Genomic DNA, 12,029 nt, shown 5'->3' with positions numbered 1-12,029 from the left:
TTTTATCTAGATTTTTTTACGTAGCCTATAATTCTTGCATCCGACGAGTTCGAGCTCGGACTCGTTGCCTGAATTTTGTCATATTCTCATATATATTGTGGTTTTCAAGTAATGGAGTATAATATGACAATTACTATATTACTATGTTATAAGTTTTATATATATATATATATATATAGGTGGGCTAGAAAAAAAACACATTTTTTTGTATAAAATAAAAATGCATTAAAATGTATGAATTTTATGCTGAACATGTATGAATTCACTGCATAAAGGTATGAATTGCGGAAAATAAATTTTTCACTACCTTTGGGATTCGAACTCAGGACCTGAATTCATCCAACAAGGTGATATATATAGGGGATGGTTAGAATAAAAACACATTTTTTTGTATAAAATAAGAACAATTTTCAGCCCTTAGATCATCAATATCTATGATTGATTCATCACCTTGTTGGATGAATTCAGGTCTTGAGTTCGAATCCCAAAGGTAGCGAAAAATTTATTTTTCGCAATTCATATAGTTACACAGTCAATTCATACGTGTTCTACATAGAATTCATACATTTTAATTCGTTTATAGTTTATACAAAAAAATGTGTTTTTATTCTAGTCCACCCTATATATATATATATATAGGGGTGGGCTACCGTGAGAGCACATCTTAAAATAAGAAATAAGAGCAATTTTTAATGTATGAAGTTTATGTAGAACACGTATGAATTCGCTGTATAAAGGTATGAATTGTGAAAAATAATTTTTTGCTACCTTTGGGATTCGAACTCAGGATCATAAATCCATCCAACAGGATTACGAATCAACCGTAGATCTTGATGATCTAAGAGCTGAAAATGATTCTTATTTTATATCTTATATATATATATATATATATATATATATATAGGGGTGGACTAAACAAAAAATATTTTTTAAAATATAAAATAGGAACCATTTTTAATCCTTAGATCATCAAGATCTACAGTCGATTCATCACCTTGTTGGATGAATTCATGGTTCCGAGTTCGAATCCCATAAGTAGCAAAAAATTATTTTTCGCAATTCATACAGTTACACAACGAATTCATACGTGTTCTACATAGAATTCATACATTTTACCAACAATTTTACTGAACAGGCATTTCCAGGCATTTCTGCCCCGGGTTCAAATCCCGGAGGTGGCATGTTTTATTCGTAAATATCTATTTCATGCGGTCTCTTGGTTTATTCGGAAAAATTATTAACTTATATAGTGAGATTTTAGATTGATTTGTTAGTGTTGATTTAATATATCCTATGGTTGATAACCTGGGTTCGAATCCTGGAGGAACAAATTTTACTAATTTTTTAAACGTTATTATTCAACAGTATATATTGTCTTATTCATTAGTCTCACAATCTCACGAAAAATAGCAATCTCATTGGAACCTACCCCTATATATATATTATAAGAGGAAGTTCAATAGAAAAATAAATGTTTGCAAACAAAGGAGAAACAATCTCAGCCATTGATTATGATCCATCAAATGGTCAATAATTAAGATTAAATTTCGCATCCAGATTTTTGATGAACACATCGGTAATTGTGTTGAACGTGTCAAGGTTTCGAACCCCAAAAATCACAAACGTTCAATAAAATTATTGGTATGTTCAACTGCATTACTAACATGTCAATATTTCTTCTTTTCTTGTGTGTGTATATATATGAGATCATATGAGAATGCTATCTTTCGTGAGAAATAAGAATAGCGAATAAATTAATAAAACTCATAATTAAATTGCTTGGAATGCACAAATAACCGTTTTCAGTTAAATGTGATGAAATTTTCGACCCTTCCAGAATTCAAACTCAAGTAAGAATATTGGTTATTCGTGAGTTACAAGCAGCTAGGGTTGTAAATTCGGGTTGCGGGTATCGGGTATACCCTCACCCGCCCCGATACCCGCGCGGGTATCGGGTACCCGATACCCACAAAATTGAAGAAGAGGGTCGGGTGCGGGTATCAAATCCTCAAAAATCGCGGGTAGAGGGTACCCTCGGGTATCCGCATACCCGCAATATAATATTTAAAAATTAAAATTAAATAATTTTATTTAGAAATTTTAGGAATTAACCCCCCAAAACTCCAAGCCCTAGTTTCGTCTATCTCATCTGATTTCTTTGCCTCCTGTGGCCTCTCGACTCTCTCTAGTCTGCCCTCTCGACTTCGCCGTCGGCGCCGCTACCCCGCGTCGGCCCGTCGCCGCCCACCCTCGCCGCTGCCTTGCGCCCGCACGTCCCCGGCCCCTCGGCGCTTTCTTCCTTCGCGCTGTCGCCATCGCCCACCGGCGCTGCCCGCCTCTTCCCGTCTTCGGCAGAACTAAGGTAAGTTCTCAGTTTACTTAGGAACTTAGGATTTGACTGAATGTTGCTTAATTAGTTTAGTTTTGTGTTGCTTTGACAGCTCCCTTTTTATCTTTGATGGGTATGCTACATTATGCAGTCTCTGGTGTATATGTGAAAGTTTTGTATGAGAAAGGTTTATCAAGCGATTTGTCTTTGATTCAAGCGATTTTGTGAATGATATGTGCAACATACTTTCTCAAATGCAATGAAATATATTATAGAATATAGGCGGACCAAGCAATTTGCTAATTTCTGGTACAACATTTTTAACTGAGTCATTATGATTTGAATTTTATTTGTGGCTCTGTTTCAAATTTTTTTGTGAAATGCAAGACAAAATACCCTCTCGTGGGACAAAATACTCTCTAGCGGGACCAAAAGCCCGCAAAATTACAATAATAATAATAAAAATCGCGGGACTGTGAGGGTACCCTCATACCCGCAGCGGGTATCCGCTGTGGGTATTCGGGTACCCACAGCATGCATGAGGGTCGGGTGAGGGTGGGGTTTTAGGCGGATTTTGTCCCGCGGGTACCCGAATTTACAGCCCTACAAGTAGCTTATTAATGGATTTTATTAATTTGTTCGTTAAATGAATATCTCACGATTAATTTAAATTAATAAATATCAATCATAGGGTTATAATAACTCACGTTCTAGGTTAATTCTCATTTCTCACCATATTTAGTCATTATAGAGAAAGAATCCAATGAGAATGGCCAACTGTAGTGAGAAATGAAAATTAATTTGGAAAATAGGATATTTAAATTCCATGACTGTATTTGCCTAGGGGTGAAAATTTTATCACATCAACTGAATATAGCTATACATGCATTACATGCAGCTTACTCGTAAATTTATATTGGCTTATTCGTTATTTTCATTTATCACGAAAATTAGTTATTGTCAATTCGAATATATAAAATACATGCACACTAAAAAGTGAATACAATCTTAATTCCTTTATATTTATTGATAAGTAGGTGGGGATTACAAATCACCAAACCCTTTATGGCTTTATCCAATTCAACATAGAGATTATGATTTCACACTAAATGCATAAGTTATTAGCTTGTTATGAACTCTTAATCAATAAATCAATGTAGTAGTTATTAGCTTGTTACGAACTCAGTCAATAAAATTAATGTAGAAGAGACTAAATTTAATTAAACAATTTAAATTATGTGAACTATACCGTTCATGTTTAACGCAAGAATTGCCATATGAAAAGTTTATTTCACCAGAATGTACATTGGTGTTGTTCATTACAAAAGGTCGAGCTCAACCTCTTTAACTATTTATTTTAAATCACGAAAAATTGTGTTGGGTACTCTCATTGCAAGATTAATTAAGATTCATATCCAAATTTATATTTCAATGACATAGTACTAATTTCATTATATATAACATGGATGAAGATACAAATTCAAACTCATAATTTAATACTATTTGGCCAAGTTCGCACTGGATCGAACCCATTTTACTATATATACATATATCAAAATTACAAATACAAGTTTGAATTTGAATATAAATCTTGATCGATTTCACGGTAAGTCGATCTTACATAAGACTAATGGAGATGAAGTTGCCCTAAACTATTTGGCCAAGTTCGCACTGGATCGAATTCCCATTTATTTATTTATTTATTTCAAATTGAAAGTTATCTTTTTCATGTGTTATATATACTCCATCCGTCTCATTACAAATGTTCCAATTTTCATAATGGGATGTCCCATTAGAAATGTCTGATTCCATTTTTGGCAAATAATTAAGGGAATAATTAAATTCACCAACTATGGGCTCACCCACCCTACTCTCTCTATACCTATTTTTTCCAAATCCCAATTAATTTGTTTCTTTCTCTCCTGCTGAAATTAAATTTTATTAAAAGAAAAAAGGAATAAAAAACATAAGCAACCCAACATTAAATTTTATTAAAAGAAAAAAGGAAGAAAATACATAAGCAACCCAACAGATCCACAACAACGCAATCTGAGGGCCTCACCAAAACCCTTTCGGCGAAAACCCAGTGGGAAAAACACTGTTAAGGAAAAAAGAGTAATTGTCTATTACAAAGAAGAAGAACGACAAAGCAAACACGGGGCAATACACGCGTCTGGTAAAACAGGAAACGTAAAGCAAGAAAACCGACCCAACGTAAAAAGCCTAACTGAGACCAGAGACCAGCACACCGGAACTCTGAAAAAATTTCATTTAGCCCTCCCACAACTGTAACTAAGTTCAAAAAGAGGTGCCAACAAGCCAAGCATGGACAAAGAATGGTAAACTGAGACCTACAAACCGGATGCCTCAAAGGCATGCTACTGTGCAACCACATCGCCATCTTAGCCAGAACAAGAAGACCCCCATAAAACCAAGGAAAAATTATGCCCAAAACCAGGCGCTGCCAAGACCCAAGAGGAGTCGAAGTAAAACGACATCCCATGCACAGACGAGAAAAAGCTCGACACAGTAGAGAAGCCCCAGCCACAAACCCAACGATTCAGGAACGACCTAAGCAAATGAAGGAGTAAGAGCATCCGCAATGGGATTACATGATAGCTTACATGATAGCCTACTTTATGAGGGGGGACCACATGGTGTCAAGATGCTGCATTGGGGTTACATGATAGCTTACATGATAGCATTAGTTTTGATTTTTATGCTTTTTACTTAAATTTAATTGCTCAAATTTAAATAACACATTTTACTAATAATTAAAATTTCATTAAAATAAAAAACTTAAAATTTAAATTAAAAAAATCGGGATGATATTCGTCGGATAGATCGGGATGATATTCGTCGGATAGATCGGGGCACCAATTTAGGTCATAGTAATTTGGGTTGTGTGGATCCATGGAGTGTGTAGAGAGATGAAGAAAAGAAGAAGTGAGGATGAAGAAGGTGTAGGGAAAAAATGAGGAAGAAGAAGAATAAATAGAAGAAAAAAAAGAGAAAAAAAAATTGAACGGTCAATTCAAGCAAATCGAGGCAACAACGGTCAATTCGATTTTTTTTTAAATTGGCGCGTACATCACACGCGCCTTACACTATCAAAGAAATGGGCTACACGATAGAACATGTAGCCCTCGTGTAACCCTGTGCTGCATCGGTTACACGATAGCAAGCTTACACGAGTAAGCTGTTAACGTGTAACCGTTGCAGATGCTCTAAGGACATCATCCATAACAAGCTGAGTAATCTCAGAGATCTCACCATCCCAGAAGCCGTCCATGTCAAATGAGGAAGCAAGAAAGTCCGCAACACAGTTACCCTCCCGATAAATATGAGTACAGTGAGTTTCAAAAGCAGTCATGTGAGCCAGAAAATTCTTCCAACAACCTTTAAATCTCCAAGAAACCATATGAGAACATGAGTTGTAATATTGGGCACGTACACCGAATCAGATTTAGGCCACAACTTATTCCACTTCCTGGCCACAACTCGTTCTAAAGCAATGAGAAGTGCAAATAGCTCAGCTTCAAACGCCATTCCAGCACTAGCCGAAAATGGAAACAGTCCAAAACCTCATTAAAAGCATTGCGAAAAACTCTTCCAGCGAGCATGTCGCCATTCCTAATGGAGCCATCGATGTTAACTTTAATCCAAGAGGGATGCGGGAGTCTCTAGGTGACATTGATGGACTTAGGAGTCGGCCTAGGATTAGCTGGATATCAACACGCCTAAGAGTCTGAAGATCAGAAAACGTATTTGCCATGTGACCAACTCGATAAACGCGAGCCGAACCCACTTGATGAACGTCTGATGCGTAGGAGAAATATTGTCATGAATAACCTTGTTCTGAAGAGTCCAAAGGCCCCAAAGGATATAAACAATGCCACATTTCCAGAGAGTGAGAACCTGACTCCCGACCTTGACCCCCATTGCCGCAATAATGAGGCTATTCACATCATAGAGATGTGGATAATCCTCGCCGAACCATGAAAAGAATTGCAGCCAAACGTAGGTCGCAAAATTGCAAGACCAAAATAAATGGTCGATAGACTCATCGCCGCGACAACACAACATGCAAATATTAGGTCCAAAAATATTGTGTCTTTGAATGATATCAAAGGTGGGAATACGGCCAATGATGATACCCCAAGTAACAATGGAACGCCGAACCGGGATAAAAGCAACCCAAATCCAACTTTCCCAATCGATCGCGGGAAAAGAGGGCGACAAGTGGTCATAAGTAAGGGCAGTTGTAACCTCCTCGAAGCGGGAATAAACCCATGAACGCTCATCCTTGTCGTCCGATATGGGGACATATATAATGTCAAAAGCAACATCCGGAAACTCCACGAGAAAATTGTCCGTGAAGTGCCACTCTCCATTAAAAAAGTACACAGCCACCGACTGAGTCGAGAAAGAATGGAGGAAAACTGAAATGTGAAGCTTATCAACAATACGTTAACCAAGCCAATTGTCTAACCAAAATCTATAGCTTCCCCTTTGCCAATAATGACCGAGGCACGAATGCCCACCCAGACAGAGGATGAGAAACAGCGAGAGGAAAAATCCATACACTGAGTAAGATAACGATCTTGCATAAGACCGAAGCCTAGGGATTGTGTTTTTGTAATTTTCTAGGTGAGATGGTACATAAAACTAGCGTTAATCGTAGTGAAAGACTTAACACTGAGGCCACCGTGGACTTTGGACGCGCAGACCATGTTCCACAACTGAAGAGAAAGGCCTAAAAGAGGTACACCCAGTCCAAATAAAGGATCGACAAGCTTTGTTTCTCTCTCTCCACGAACTCATTTTATCTACTAAATACACTCTAATGTTTGAATTTTTTTTTACAATTGTATCTCAATATTTGTAAAATTATAAATGAATAACTATATTATTATTCCTCTAAAAAGTTATACTATCATCATTGCTAACAATTCTACCCTACTATTAAAAACCAAATCAACTTTCATTTATTATAGCGTCAGTTTTGACTGATCCATTCAACAGTCGCTCGAGTTGAGATTACGATCAAAAACTATTAAACTTGAGCTACAAAAATTCAAAAAGATTATTCAATCGTGCTATGCATTTGACATCGAAATTCAACCTCAAACAGTCACTGAATATAACATTGCAACATCAATTTTCAAACTCATTACTCCGCTAAAGAACATTCTACGATGAAAACATTCTACAATGAAATGGATTGGATCATGAATTTCAAATTCCCTCAATCAAATTTCATATTTGATGTTGAAATCTTCAAATTAACTTGTGCTAAAAAAACCCTTGAGCACAGTTTGCACTGCCCGAACTTTCCCGGCCAATTACTTCATCCTTCGGTCTTAATTTGACAATTCGAACGTACCATATATAATCCATTGTTTATAGTATCCAATTATCTATATTACTTGTTTAATGTTGTACATTAATTTGTTACATTTATGTCATTTTATCCTATTTTTCTTTCTTATTTAATTTTTAATGTTGAATTTGAGTCAATTCTCAAATTATTAATAATGAAAATTAGTTTATTTGTTTAGAAGATGAAACATTTCTTTTTTTAAAAAATGCATAAAAGTATGTCTTTATATACTTTCAATCTACTTGATGTTGAATTAATTGAACTGCAAACAATTATCTATTATATTAAGTGATTGTTAAGAAAATGCATGAAAATGAAGAGTACGGAATGGTAAAAAAAAAAAACGGAGGCTCCCATCTCCAAACCCCCGTGTAAATATTTTCAGGCGTCATATTTCAACAAATCCAGCCCCCAAACATTAAATCCTGCCATCCTGGATTCGCCCCTGTCTCAATAATAATTTGAATTTGGTCATGAAAGATGTCCGATATATATACGTGATGAGATAAACTTTCTAATAATGTATATTAATTTATAATCACATATGTGGTGTATAAATATGAAAAATATCAAATTTTGTCTTTAGAAATTTAACATTCACCACTCTCCAACCCCAACTGAAAATAAATGTACATAGTTTTGGTGTGGAAAGTGACACAATACCTCATAGGGATAGTGGGCAGAGTTCACGTGGGATTCATATGAAACAATACAATCTCACCATGATGCTCTTTAAAGCCAAGAAAACAAATAAATTTCTCTCTCTCTCTCACACACACACCTTTTTCCTTTACCCTTTATCCTCTTACATTTTTCATTTTTTCTTCCAACACCATGTGTCCGATTTTAGCATACCACATAAAATTACTTCTACTATAAAAAAGAAATACCATGAAAATCAAAGAAATAATAAATAATTAATTTGTTAACCTGAAATATTTTATTAGGACTCAACATTTATGCTTCTTATAGAGTCAATTAAATAAAAAAAAATACAGAATTTACATCAAATTGTAAAGTTAACAGGACTTTCAATATTTTCAAATTTAACATCTTCTTTTGATTTTGGTATCATATTAAACATGATCATAATTTATTTTTACTCACGGATCGGGTTTTGACGTAGCCGACTTTTTTTTTCATTGGGATACATATTTTGACGTGGAGCAACACCCTATTCTAGTCAATTGAAAATGATAAATATGTAGATAAAAAAAATAAAAAATAATAACTAATGACCTTAAAATACAAATTTAATGTATCGTCAAAAGTCGTGTAATAATAGTATTTATTTACACTGTCGCACGAATTTACTATTTTATGTAATGATATTGTTTTATATTATTATATGAATTTTGATTATATAAGAAATTTAATTATGTAAATCTCGAAAATGTGTAAGGTTAAAATATGATACTATCTCCTCGAAAATATGGACATGACGTTTTACTTGCTCTATATTCAAAAGGTGGTGTTAAAATTATGTGTACATTAATTAGTTGTAAAACTAAATAGATATATTATATACTATATCGGTCGACAAAAAATTAAGTTAATATAGGTAGAATATTAAAGCTTAAGGTTAGAGTAGAAGTTATGCTATATAAACAAAAGGGGCGGTTTTTAGTCAATTGTAAAATAGTGTATGGATGTGTGGCTCATTTGATAAGGTACCCAGTTTTCAGCTTTAGGTACCATACATCCACCAAATTCTTCTCTTTTTTTTAATAAAAAAAATAAAAAAAATAAAACAAATGAGCATGTTAGTCAATACATGTCAAGTTAATATGTCACGCATTAGGTGGGCCATATTTGCTCAATTGATTTAATTGGAGACCTTTTGTGTCTAATAATATACTCCCTCCATTTAATTGGAGACCTTTTGTGTCTAATAATATACTCCCTCCGTCCCAAACAAAATGTCATATTTCTTTTCGGCATGGAGATTAAGAAATATGTATAAAGTAGATAAAGTGGGTTGGTGGAAATTATTTAAATATTAAGTATAGAGAGAGAGTGCATTGCCAAAAAAGGAAACATGACATTTCGTTTGGGACAGCCCAAAAAGAAAAACAGGACATTTCGTTTTGGACGGAGGGAGTATATGCAAGGATGAATATTCTTATATCAACCATCTCTAGTGTAGAAATTTACAATAATCATTGATCTTCTCATAATTTAGGATAAGTCGTAATAAAAAGTAAAATTGATACGCTCTAAAAAAAAGTAAAATTTATACATAAAAAACTTTAGGAGGAATTAATGGCATATGTTTTTACATAGCGATAAGATCACTAAATTCTCTATGAATGATTGATAAATTATAATTAAGAGCAATAGATTCCCGAACTTATCGTATATTGGTCCTCTTGATTTAATATGGTATGTCATCGGATGTAATTTAACTAATACTAACGATTTTATAGGTATGAGTTTTGTTATATCTGATTTTTTTAATTGTGATTTTAATTTACCTCTCTTGTGTGGTATAGATATACTGCACAAAATGTTGCAGGTAGTCATGACATAAAAAAAGAAAAGAAAATTACGATAAAATGGTACTTTTATTTCTTTGTTTATTTTTTGGATAAAATGGGATGCTTAAATATATTACTATATATAAGTATTTGATTTGATGTCAAGCAAAAATAAATGTATATTTATCTTACTTGGCATAGTGTGACTTAGATGGTATAATGTGACTTAGATGCATATATATATATATGTGTGGGTTTAAACTAATTTTGATAGTAAGGAGCCCTGCAACTATTATCCGAAGGTGCTCTCTGCTGCTATATACTCCCTCCGTTCGTTCTATTACAAATATCTAATTTTTTATAATGGATATTTCATTATAAATATCTCATTTCTTTTTTGACAATATATTTTTTTTTCTATATCTAATATATAAACAATTTCCATCAATCCACTTTATCTATGACTTTATCTATTAATTACACATTTCTTAATCTTTATGTTTGAAAGTAATGAGACATTTGTAATGGGACGAAAGGAGTCTATACTCGAATATATAGCAAAATATTACTTCCCCCGTCCCGCGAAGCTTCATCAATATTCCTTTTCGAGTTGTCTCATGAAGCTTGTTCATTTTCTTTATATGGTAATTTTTTTTTTCTTTTAATTTTTTAAACTATCACACTTAACACATAAAACACTAACTCCTTAAAATTCATATGGAAAATAAAATGATCAAGATTTGCGGGATGAAGTGGCATGTTCAATTCGAAATAAGTAATTTGAAGTGCTATATGTCAAAAGTAATTATGGCAAAAATACATTTTCAGTTGTTTGATAGTACATTCTAATCTCCACTTACTTCTTTTTTTCCTATTAAATAAAGAATACAAAATGCTTGATTTAATGCAGTTTAGATTTAAACAAGGAACCTCTCACAAGAAAATAAAAAAAAATACACAATGAAGACGAATTTGACGTGGTGACATTTTTTTCCGTATAATCATATGTAGATTTGACAGGGTCAAATTTCTTCCTTATAAATTGACACTTTTATTTAAAATAATTTTTACGTTTTAGTTAGAGGAATAAAATAATAAATGACACTTAATAATTGCCATTTCGATCTCTTAATGAAAATGATCACTTTTATTTCTCAAAGAAAAATAAAATTATCACTTTTATCAGTATTGACTCAGCAGAAGTTGTCATGTGGGTAGGGATGTCAAAAAAGCCCGAAACCGACGGGTCGACCCGAATAGACCGATAAAAAAGGTGGGTTAGGGCTGAAATTTTTTAGCCCGAAAAAAATTTAGCCCGAATGGCCCGAACTGAAAATAGCCCGAGCCCGATAGGGTTGGCCCGAAAACCGAGTGGGTTGGCCCGATTAACCGAACACTTTCTTAATAATTGATTTTTAAACTTTAATACTTTACTTTTTAATTTGATAATAACATTTTGATACTTGTATAATATGTTTTCATTTTTTCTAACGATTAATAATAAATATTTATGATATAAAAGTCAAAGAAAGATAGTAATTTATGTTATATCTATATACAATTTTTATCGGAAACAAAGTTAAAATTAGATATTATGTAAATTTACATTAAAATAACACTAATTTTTGTATCTAAAATAAGGCGAAATATTTTGATTTAAAAAGCACGACAACTTTTTATTACAATAATATGATTATCCATATAAAAAAATTATACATATAAAAAATCGTAAATTTGTGGGCCCGAACGGGCTAGCCCGAAACCGAGTGGGTTAGGGTTAGGGTCGAAAAATTTTAGCCCGAAAAATGAAAAAACCGACTAGCCCGAACCGAAAATAACC

The sequence above is a fragment of the Salvia miltiorrhiza genome, chromosome 2 (assembly GCF_028751815.1).
Source record: "Salvia miltiorrhiza cultivar Shanhuang (shh) chromosome 2, IMPLAD_Smil_shh, whole genome shotgun sequence".
Classification (NCBI taxonomy): domain Eukaryota; kingdom Viridiplantae; phylum Streptophyta; class Magnoliopsida; order Lamiales; family Lamiaceae; genus Salvia; species Salvia miltiorrhiza.
Note: the sequence above shows the minus strand (reverse complement) of the source record.